This window comes from Electrophorus electricus, chromosome 2 (genome assembly GCF_041902795.1).
Source record: "Electrophorus electricus isolate QZ-2024a chromosome 2, ASM4190279v1, whole genome shotgun sequence".
Classification (NCBI taxonomy): Eukaryota; Metazoa; Chordata; class Actinopteri; order Gymnotiformes; family Gymnotidae; genus Electrophorus; species Electrophorus electricus.
In genome coordinates, this window is record NC_137498.1 from 25917685 (window position 1) to 25929875 (window position 12191).

Below are 12191 nucleotides of genomic sequence, written 5' to 3' on the forward strand. Positions count from 1 at the left end.
TAAAACATGAAAGTCAAACATACTGGAATGTTTACAAATCATATTTACAGACTAATAAAGTATTTTGTAGGACATAGCAGTGTATGACAGAACAGAACTGATGATGTGATACATATTTTGATATGGTAGAAAACCTTAGAGCTATTCTTTATGTTGCAGTAGTAGTATCCAGTGACTACAGGCTCATTGATTAGCTGCCAGTGAATATATGATCAATGTTGCCATGACGGAGAGACAACCGATAGCTTAGGCCTAAAAAAAAACGCTTATGATTGCCAATTACCATATTCACCACTGCTGGCAAATATGACTGCTCTCCAATTTGACTGTGTTGAATGCCCTCCCAATTGACTGTAGAAATCCCTCCACAATTATTGACAACCTGAGCAAAAAATTATTGACAAAATGAGCAAAAAAGGTTTTAAAAATGCCTTCAGTGTCTGTTCATTAGCATGATCTTACTCTGAAACATATGAAAAATGTGATGAGACAAATATGCAGATGCTCTCGCTTTGGGTAAATCCAGAAGAATAAACAGAAAACAGGCAGAACCAGAACAGAACACTAAACAGAAAGAACCAGAGCAAAAAAGAACAGAGCAAATTAGGGCAAAAGGGGATTTCCAGATTATAAACAGAAGCAGGGAAAGTTCCGTACTGAGCAGGTAGTAGACTAACACCAGGAATAATCCAACAAGACATAATCCAGAAAAACAAATAGGATCAAATTCAGAGAGCAAAGAGAACAGAGAAACCACTTAGTATTTCTCTTAGTTGGTAATGGCAATACCTCACAAAACAGAAAAGAAAAGGACAGGGAATAGGTGGAACTAAAAGGGTGGATCACAAATGAGTCACTGGATAGGTGGAACTAGGGAGAAGGCCTTCCACCTGTCTACTTGAGCATACTAGGAAATAGAGTTTCAATAGGCAGGAATGGGAGGCAGTTTCCTTGAACTTAACTACATTGTACCTGGAAACTGGCAACTTCCACTAGACTACTTTATCATCAAAAATGGCATCCAAAGAACTACCTAAAATGAAAGTAATAGTAACATTTTTCTTTTTCTATCATGGCCGCTTCTGTTCTTCTTCAGTGTGCAGAGTGCAATATGTTTAGCTATTTTTCATCCATCGATAGCAGGGTAAATGGGTGACATTAGAACCATAGAACAGCACCCTCTCATCATCATGGAGAGTGACGTGAGGAGAGTGTTTAAAAGGGTGAATACCAGGAAGACGGTGGGACCAGACGGTATCTGCAGGAAGGTCCTCAAAGCCTGCGCAGATCAGCTAGCCTCAGTATTCACCGACATCTTCAATCTCTCCCTGACGCTCGGTATCGTCCCATCCAGCTTCAAGCGATCCACCATCGTCCCCGTCCTGAAGAAACCTCAACCCTCCGACCTCAATGACTACTGCCCTGTTGCCCTCACATCGGTTGTGATGAAGTGCTTTGAAAAGCTAGTCAGAGACTTCATCACATGTTCACTGCCAGCCTCCATGGACCCACTGCAGTTTGCATACCGCCACAACCACTCCACTGATGACGCAATTGCACATCTGCTCCACACCACACTGACCCGCCTGGACGAAGGGGGGGGAAATTATGTTAAAATGCTGTTTGTCGACTACAGTTCAGCATTTAACACTATCATCCCCTCCCTACTCACTACTAAGTTGGAGGATCTAGGACTGCATACATCCCTGTGTGACTGGATCTCCAACTTCCTAACAGAGAGACCACAATCAATACGGGTGGGCAACTGTGCCTGGTTTGTGCCTGATCACAGTCTGGTTTGGGAATAGCACCAAGCAGGACAGACAAGCACTCCAAAGGGTAGTGCGTTCAACAGAGCGCATCACTCACATGGAGCTTCCTGACCTGCAGACCATCTACTACAAGTGGTGCCAGACCAAGGCCAGGAGGATTGTGAAGGACCCCACCCATCCCAACAATAGGCTCTTCTCTCTGTTGAGGTCAGGGAGGCGCTTTTGCTCCCTAAAGACCAAGACAGAGAGACTGAAGAGGAGCTTCTTCCCACAGGCCATTCGGGCCCTGAATCAGGGAAACTGATAAACTGTGGGGACCACCACCACCATGTAACAAAACTGTGTATATATATATATATATATATATATATATTCAATTATCACCATGTAACATAAAAACTGTAAATATGTCATTTTACAAAATGGATCTGTACATTCTGTACATTGTGTACATATATACACAACCATATTATATTATATACACATTGTACATTGTGTATATAATCATAATATACATATATTGTACATACATTGTTAATATTTTTGTACATACATAGAATATATATATTTCTCTTTGCATATATATATTTCACATATATAGAATATCTATATTTCTCTATGCACCCCTGTTTTCTTTTCCGCAGTTTGGACAGAGCACTCTGAACCATTTCACTGCGAGTTATACTGTGTATGACTATGTATGTGACAAATAAACCAAACTTGAAACTTGAAACTTGAAACATTATGGCAAAATAGCCAAGCTTTGGCTTGCCCAAGGGTGCAACACATCTCTTCAATTTGCAAATCCAACAGGTGTGCCCCAGATATCCTCTGAGAAGCCTGTTGAAAGAGCTCTGGTTATAAGGGATTCTATTTTGCGACAAGTGAAATTATCTAGGCCTTTAGGGACACTAGCAGCAGTAGTTAGCTGTATACTGGGGGCTAGGGTGCCAGATATAGGTTCTCTAAGATAATCATTCACATAGGAGTTAACTGATATACATCTTTGCCAGTCAGAGATTACTAAAAATAATATTGCAGAGGTGTGTCAATTAGCAAAGGCAATGTCCGTTGCTGTAGTGTGCTCTGGTACCATCCCCTTATGACATAGTCTTATGACAGACCTAGTTAATCTATGACAATCCAGAACGGAAGCCAGGCAGCAGACAAAGAGGCTAAACCAACCATCTGCTGGTCGCTTTCTGATATCACCCAAGGTACTGTTCCCTGAGTTAAGCAGAAATACAGAAACCAAAGAAAAACATGCCTTAATAACATAATTAAAATTAAAGTAACTGATTCACACAACACTGTCTGCACCTTTCATCTAAAGATGGGTTTACTAAATGTCAGATCCCTAGCATCCAAAGCACTCATGATAAATGAAATCCTAATGGATCAAAGGTTTAATGTATTTTGTCTAACAGAAACCTGGATCAAGCCAAATGAGTACATAGCTTTAAACAAAATGTGTCCTTCTGGCTACAGCTATGTACTCTGCCCTTGTCTAACTGACCATGGAGGTGGCATTGCAGTTATATATACTGACACTTTAGGTATAAACCAGAAAGCTGGTTATGATTTTGTGTCCTTTTAATTATTTTTATTAGCATAAATGATGTAGCCAGCGATTAGAAGCCCACCCAACCTCTTCCACTTATTTGGCATTTACAGGCCACAAGGACAATATTTAGAATTTATTAATGAGTTTGCAGATTTTCTTTCTAATCTAGTCACTATAGTAGAAAGAGCCATTATTGTTGATGATTTCAATATTCTCTTTGATAGTGCCCAAGACCCTCTGATATTGGCCTTTAGTTCTATATTAGAATCAGTTGGTTTCACCCAATGTATAAGATAACCTACACACTCTGGTGGACATACGCTTGACTTAGTACTGACATACAGTGTGGACATAAAGAACATAGTCATTTTACCCCAGCATGATGCCATCTCAGACCATTTCCTCATTTCATTTGAACTACATATGAGCCACAATATAGTAACCTCGCCTCACTACCACACCAGACACACAATCACGTCAGCCTCTGCATCAAGGTTTATTCCAAATCTCTCTAAAACCCCACGGAATTTGATCAAATGACTGAATGCTTAGAATCAATATTCCACTGCATACTCTATGATGTTGCTACACTTAAGAATAAAAAAATTAGGAACAAAAAATTGGTACCTTGGTATAATGATCACATTTACAATTTAAAACAAAATACTCAAAAAAATAGAACATAAATGGTGCCACACTAAACTTGTAGTCTTCCAGCTTGCATGGATGGAGAACCTTCGCGAGTATAGAAAGGCATTTATTACTGCTCAAACAACTGATCTCTTGACCCTAATAATAAATTTAAAAAATAATCCTAGATTTCTATTTAGTACAATTGCACTTCTAACTGGGAATAAAACCAACACCAATGTTCAGATTACAACATCACATAGTATTAATGACTTCATTAATTTCTTCAAAGAGATAATTAAGCACATTAGAGATAACATTCAGAGTATTAATGAGACATCGGGCAGCTACTTAGAGATCAGAACAACAAAACCAAAAAAGACTCTAGAATCCTTTACACCTATTGTATCTTGTGCTCAAAATCCTCCACTTGCTTACTAGATTCACTACTAGATTTACTAGATTCACTTTCTTAAGGAAATCCTACATGAAGTAATTTAACCTTTACTAAATGTAATAAACAAATTAGCAGTAATCAGACCACTTATCAAAAAACCTAACCTTGACCCCTATCAGCTGTCAAACTACATTCCGATATCAAACCATCCATTTATTTCCAAGATCTTAGAAATTGCTGTACCTCAGCATCTAAGCTCATACCTGAATCAAACCAGCCTTCCAGTTTGGCTATTTACCTTAGTCTTGGGTTAGTCTTTTGATTATAGCTGTGAAGTATTTGAGTTACTTGAATACTGTCACTACATGAACTCATACTATTCGCTGTAAGAATATTTTGCTTCCATCTTAGGTAAGACAAAGTACATGCTGGCCTGGCTTACATAGTACTAGAACACCGGGGAATTTTGTGGATAAGGCATGTGTGCCCTTTTTTATGGGATTTGATTGTTTGGATAAAAAATAAGGATAAAAATCTTTATCTTAGGGATTCGTCTTGTCTGATTCCTGCCATGGGACCTCCCTGCCTCTGTATTGCTGCAGAAAGTTGTTGTTTGCCTCACCTGCACTTGTTCAGCAGATGTCATGTACAGGTGAGGGATTCATGCTGCAGGGTACCAGTCGACAATGCCTGACCAAGCTAAGTTCTTTTTTCTCAGTCGCCATACTAGGAGTGCCAAAGCCTGGGGTACATAGCTGATACATTGGAAAACCGATTGCTCCATAACACTTCTGGACAACACCTGCCCCCTTGTTGTCAGGTTTACCTATTGTCATCTGAGGACAATAAGCTTAAGCCAAGGCTTAAGCACCAGGCTACATCTGACCCTCCACCTCTCCTCATGAAATATCCCTACCCATTACCCTTAGTAACTGTGGACCTAGAACAGTTATAGGGCATCAGATATTTCATGCAGAATCTGAATCTATGCACTGCCTATAACCTCATTCAAATCAGGGTAGGTGATGGATGGAAGAATGCCTTCAGTACAGCTTCAGGACACTATGGCTATGCTCACATAGCAAGTAGCTCCAGTCCAATGTTCAGACCAAATTTGACTTTTAGGTTGTTCACAATTCATAGGTTTTAATGTGACCTATATTCAGCATTAGCCCAAATAGATCACACTCCTAAACTGACCCACATTTGCAAAAGACCAACGCTTCACCTGGCACACTCATCCAAAGGTAAACAATCAAAATGAAGTCAACAGTAACAGCCATTTGCGTAAAGAAAATGCTAAAAATCTATGTGCAGTGGAGGCCAGCTGCAAATTCAGAAACAAATGATATATCTCACAAATAAAAACAACAAGAAATGAAAAACTCTCTTTACACCCACAATTTACATTACTAGGAATATGAAATGCCACAAATTTGTCATTCCTATAGTTACAATTAGGTGACTTGCTTCTAGTCAACAGTGATAAAAATAACAAATCTCTGTCACATATGGTGTAAAACATTGGGTTTAGTGCTGTGTAAATGTAGCCTACGAGAACCTAATTATTCCATATGTTCTAGCAACCACTCCCTCCATGTTTCAGGCATTCATTAACAATGTCCGGTGAGATTACCTGGTCAGATCGGTCATTGCATTTTGATGACCACAAAAATCATCAGAATTTACAGAATGTGAAATGGCTCAATTCCCAATAAGCTAGGTCTTTATATTTTTCACACTTTCTCTAAAATAGTTCACTTCATCCCACTCCCTGCCATTTCATCGGCACTGGAGAAAGCAGACCTGTTATTTCTGCACATCTAAGGGGTACAGTTCACATCACATTTTATGAAAGGAGTTCTTGGGAAAAATGAACATCATGATGGAGCATGTCGTTGGGATACCACTCACAATCTAATATTCAATCTAATAAAAGATAAATCACTGAACCGAAAAGTGGGAAAATTCCTGTGGCTTTTCTTTCAGATGCATACTGATACATGGCGCTTCCTTGCTTGGGTGAAATACACCCAGAACTCTCTGCATCCCACTTCTACTGTGCATTAGGCTACCATCCACCACTGCACCCTTGGGACACACCCATCTCAGGTCTTCCCATGGTTCAAAAATGGTTTGTGAAGTGAGGTTCCATCACTATAGATCACTATGGCCACCTTGAAAAGAAACACTGATCGATATCAGGTTTACTGCTTGCCTTCCAGCTATGGTTTGCTACTAAGGACCATCATGCAAACTTGACTCTAGGTATGTTGGCTCATAGACCACATCATGTTTTGCTGCACCTGTTGTTGCAGGTCCCTTGGACCCCAAGGACCAGCCTGCCAGTACACCCCCAGCACTTGAAAGTGGGAGGTGAGCCCGCCTAACCCGTGTGGCCTACAAGTTTGGACTCCAAGGTTGGACTCCCCATTGGACTCCAAGTTTGGGGGAAAATACAATACCTTGCTAACATATCACAACTCCCTTGTCCTGTAAGCAGCTTTTGAGGTGTTTTTGTGGCTCATTTTTTAGGTTACCAGATTTATGTGAACAGTGAAAATGTAAATAATTTGTTAATACACTGGCTGCTTGCTGTTGTGTTTGTATTTTGATGGAGTGGTTTGTGCTTTGTAACAGTGAGTAACCTGTTAGTCTGCATGTGCACATCTGCTGTGTGATTCTGACTAGATTATTTATTTTTGATGTGTCTGTAGTTTACAGTGAAAATTGAGGATGTTCTCTGGTGTAATGGTTGTGACATGGTGATGAGCATGATGTTTGATGTTTTGGGAAATGTCTGGAATGTTCTGATAAATGTGTGTATCCAGTGGGAGGAAGGGGGGAGTATAATGGATGACTAAGAACATGTCACCTCATATAATCTCAGTGGAACAGGAAGTCCTGGATGTCTTAGTTTTTTTCCCTCGATTGCTAAAACATCATTATTAAACACTGGTACATGATTCTCAGACACTGACTCACAGATTTATTTTGCTTGTGTTAAGACTGTAAATCTCTAAACACATTTTAATAGACTTAATATACATGGCACTCAACTCCTAAGACAGTTTTTGAACAACTCTTCATACAATATCTGAACACAATTTCCATCACACTATTTGTGTGTCTTTTTCAAGACAGAAAATTAATAACTGCTGTTTTCTAAGTGTTTGGAATTTTAGTGTGAATATTTCATTTTGAGGAGAATATTCAAAATGAATTTACTAAAACCTTACACACATTTTGCAAATCCTTATATAAGCAAATCAAAACACTGATTTTAAAACCATGAACATTCTACTCAAATGGGTTTCTGGAATGTAAGCAACATTACACACAAAAAATGTAATTGAATTTCATGGAACGCTCCCCTCTCACTGATCACGTGATACGACTTGCCGCGTGCAGTGGGAGTTTCTTGTTCATCTTGATTGTAAGCACACCTACATGTCTGCACGCACCTGCACCTAGTTAGTGTTGTTCTGTATTTATGTATTTAAACCTGTTGGGGTGTGCGTCACTGTCGGTCATTGCCATTGTTCGTGTCAGTTTTCACATTGTCAGTGTCAGTGTCTGTGTTCATCGTTTATGTTGTATGTGAGTGCCAATGTTGTATGCGTCTGTTAATAAACGTCTGTCACTGTCAGGGGAGTCTGTGTGTTCTGCTTTGTGCCCTGCTGCACTGGGAACATTACATTGACTCAGCAATGCTTATGAAGGGTAACATAATTGGGAACATGTCAACTGGTTTGTGGTCATACGAATTTTTAAGATAAAATGTCTATTTTTAATAATTTTATTCCACTGAAAATTTCTATCTCTGTCAATGTAAGAAACAAGTAAGTAAACAATCGCATTTTTGCCAATTCTGTAGGACAGCACAAAAAATGTAGTACAGATGGTGAGGTTTCTAACATCAGAGCACAATATAAAAGCTGATGTTTTGCTCTAGATGTGTGGAAGATGATTAATCTAATTGGATCATCAAATGTAGAGATTATGTGCCTAATTTGCAAATGGCCCAAACTTTTCTCATTGAGTTTCTTGCAAGGTGTAGTTATATTTGCTATCTGGTTTCATGAGTGTTAACTAAAAACAAACCTGTAGGAACTGCATGCTGATCACTGGCATGTCTACTGTATATGTGTAACGGTACACTCCCCTATCCCACACATCACATGGTATGGCCTGTCATGTCTTGCAAATGGCCTGGGACTCATAATTGTTGACTGTGACTGCCTCGTTATCTGTGACCACGCCCCCAATCTTACACCTGAATCTTGTTCACATCATATATGTATACTTACATACAATAACCAACAACCAACTATATAAACTCCTTGTTTCTCGTTCATCGTATTCACACTGCACTTCTTGTTATATGTGAGTTCCATATCGTTTACCATTCATGTTTTGTGTAAATAAATGTTTGTCTGTGTAGAGAGATGTTTGTGCTTTTTGCACAAGGCCGACACAATCTGGGCTGTTCATGTATTGTTCATCTTTATTGCAGATCTAACTGCATCTTTCTATTTTATTTGCATGTTACTACAGAGATGATGGACTAGATCTTGTTATTAGTGATGAAGCATCTAAGGTGACATTAGAAAATGTTTAGGTGCCACCAGCCAGATGCCATATCCATCCAGCTGCTCCGTTTTGGTCCTCCCAAGGTTTCTTCCTTAATTCTGCCCAGGAAGTTTTTCCTTGCCACTTTGGACACTGTTATTGGGGAACTGGACCCATTCTTTTGTAAAGCTATTTTGTGCCAACCTAAATTTGAATCGACTAGGAGACCAACACATTTTTTCCTCAGTCATAGTTCCCTCACTTCCTATAGTCAATTTCATTGGACTTGCTGGCATTCCATTAGATCCATGTTGTTCAACCTCATGCACTTACTGTCACTATTAGTCCCTCCCAGCTTCCGTGTTTTGCCTGTCTTGTGTATTTTAGTTCCATGCCATAGTTTTGTTTTCTCCGCCCCTTGTTTGATTTTCCACACCTGTAGTTCATGTATTTAAACCCTGCCTTGTGCCCTTGCTCTTGGCTGTTCATTGTTTATTTGAATGCTTGCGTTTATGTGTTTGGGGGAAGTCTGAAAACCCGTCTGTGTTTCAAAGTCTTCGTTTGTTAGCCTGTTTTGTTATCCTAGCCTTCATGTTTCCTAGCCTCTGTTATAGCCTGCTTCCCCTGTTTGCCTTTATGTGTTTTTGTTTGTTTGTCATGTACCCCCGTACTCTCTGTGTTGGCACTATGACCATGGACTGCTATAAAGACTACAACTCTGGATTTGCCCCTAATAAATCTCATTCTTCTCTGCACGTGTCCACGTCCTTACCACTCACCATACACTTACCATAAATATGTCCTGGTTCCTCAACAGTTGATATGTACCTGTACCATGTTCCATGTACCAAAGTCTGAGCTGACACTCTTTATTTGTGCTCTCATGTTTCAGAAGTGTAGCATTAGGATTCAACACCTTGAACTCTGTCATGTTCCTCAATCCATTCCTGAACAATTTTGCAGTGTGGCAGCATACATTAACCTGCTGAAAGAGGCCATTGCCCAGCAGAAAATTCTGATGTTCATCTGTCCATTGTAGGCATTTTTGGCAGTGGATAGTGGTCAGCATGGGCACTCTGACCAGTCTGTGGCTATACAGCCTCAAATGCAGCAAGCTGTGATGACTGTACTGACATTATTCTATCTTATCTACCATTCTATCTTTGCTGTCCATATGCATCACCACACACTTTGAGCACCCATGACTTTGTTGCTAGTTCACCAGATGTCCTTCTTTGAACCACTTTTGATAGGTGCTAACTACTGCATACCAGAAATACTCCACAAGACCTGCCATTTTGGAAATGCTCAACTTCAAGACTTGTTCACTTGCTGCCTAATGTATTCCACCTCTTGACAGGTGATTTTGTACTGAGATAATGATGCATGTTATTCACTTCACTTGTCAGTGATTTTAATGTTATGGATGAACAGTGTATCTCTCTCTCTCTCTCTCTCTCTCTCTCTCTCTATCTCTCTGCTTTCTGTGTATGTGTGTGTCATGACAGCTTCTTGTCATGACTAAGACTGTAATTTTTGCAACCAACAGTCATCTCCAGTCACATGACCAGCCCTTCAGGATCTCATCTCCTAGCAACTACCCCTCTTCCCCCTCCTCCTGTCCCCCTCTATTTTTCCCTCATCCATTGATCTCCTGGTCTTCTGCTCTGCTGAGTGTGTGTGGGTGTGTCAGAGTAAACCTTCACCATGTAGTTATTTTCAGATATGCTTGGCACAGTGGGGCTAAGTTATATGTTTTCTAAAATTAAACAACATATGTATACAGGCACACACTGAAAACCACACATTCCCTTTGGAAGTTTCATTCATGGCATGGTTAATGAGAAAAAGTATGTGTATTTTGGTTAAGATTAACAAGATTTACAAGTTTTTCATGTGGTGCGTGAGGAGATACTGATGTAAAATTGTTTGGTTATTGTTTGCAACTCGGGTGTTGGAAGTGCAAATATTGAATATGTTGATTGGTTTCTCTGAGCTGTGGGCTTTAAAATGGTTGTTGTTGATTGGTGGACTGTAGATGGAATTATAACATCAAGGTTGATTGGTACATTGGGACAATGGTGGATTATTGACTGACCTCTTTCAGTGACGAAACACTCCTCTCTTGTCATTCCTGTTTTGTTGCAATATAGTAATCTGGATGTAATAGTGACTGTTACTCTAAGATGCCCTCTTCCCCACACTATCTCTCTTTCTTGTTACAGTGGTGCTTTAAAGATATTTTTGCACTCTAGCAGAGGGGGAGATGATTATCACAACTGTATGAAATTAACATGGAACAGAGAGAAAATACTAATTATGTATAGTGTCTTACTAAATGATTCGTAATATGGATTAGATTTTATGTTAACTGTGTAATAGACTTTTAAAAAGTGTTATAAATCAAATGATTCTTTCTTGCTCATGCTTGTATCTTTCTCATAAATAGTTCAAAGTGTAAAAGATGCTGTTTCTGTTTTCTCTGAACGAGTTAAGATGCATTTTAAGGATACTCATGATTTCCATAATCAAGTATGTGTGTGTGCTTTGTAATGTGTGTGTGTGCTTTGTAATGACTCATAAAGAAAATCTGTCAAAAACGTCCATGGATGAATGAATGTTGTGTGTGTGTGTGTGTGTGTGTGTGTGGGGGGGGGGGGGGGATAGAAGAGGGAGCACTTCCATAACTGTGTCTTTTCTCTTTTTGTGTCTCAACCTCCTTTCTACTATAAGCATGGATATTATGCACAGCTTGCATGCAGACAGCAAGAGAGGTAGTTGGGGATGGAGAGGGAGGGAGGTAGAGAGATAGTGGAGAGATCAAAAATGAAGGATGAGGAAAGCCTAACAGCAGTAATCCAGTGTGTGGAATTCACGTGTTAGCAGAATCCCAGACATTCTTCTATCTCTCTCTCAGACCCTTTATTACTGCCTTCTGTCCTCGTTCATGCACATCCTCCCATTTTCCTTTCCAGCAAGGTTGTTGGCAAGGACATTATCACAGCATCTCCCATGATTGGCTGCCACAGTTGGCTAAGGCTTAAAGAGACAGTAACATGTTTACAAAATGCATGCCATCTTGAATTCCTTTAGCCTTGCATAAGATTGCTCTGTCTGAAGAGATTACACATAAAACAAAACAAAATGTTACAGCAATATAATACCACAACTGTCTCAGTTCATGGTATGTGGAATTTTATTCACCACAAGCCAAATCCCTAGGAGCACATTGTCTGAATCAGAGTAGCAGAACAAG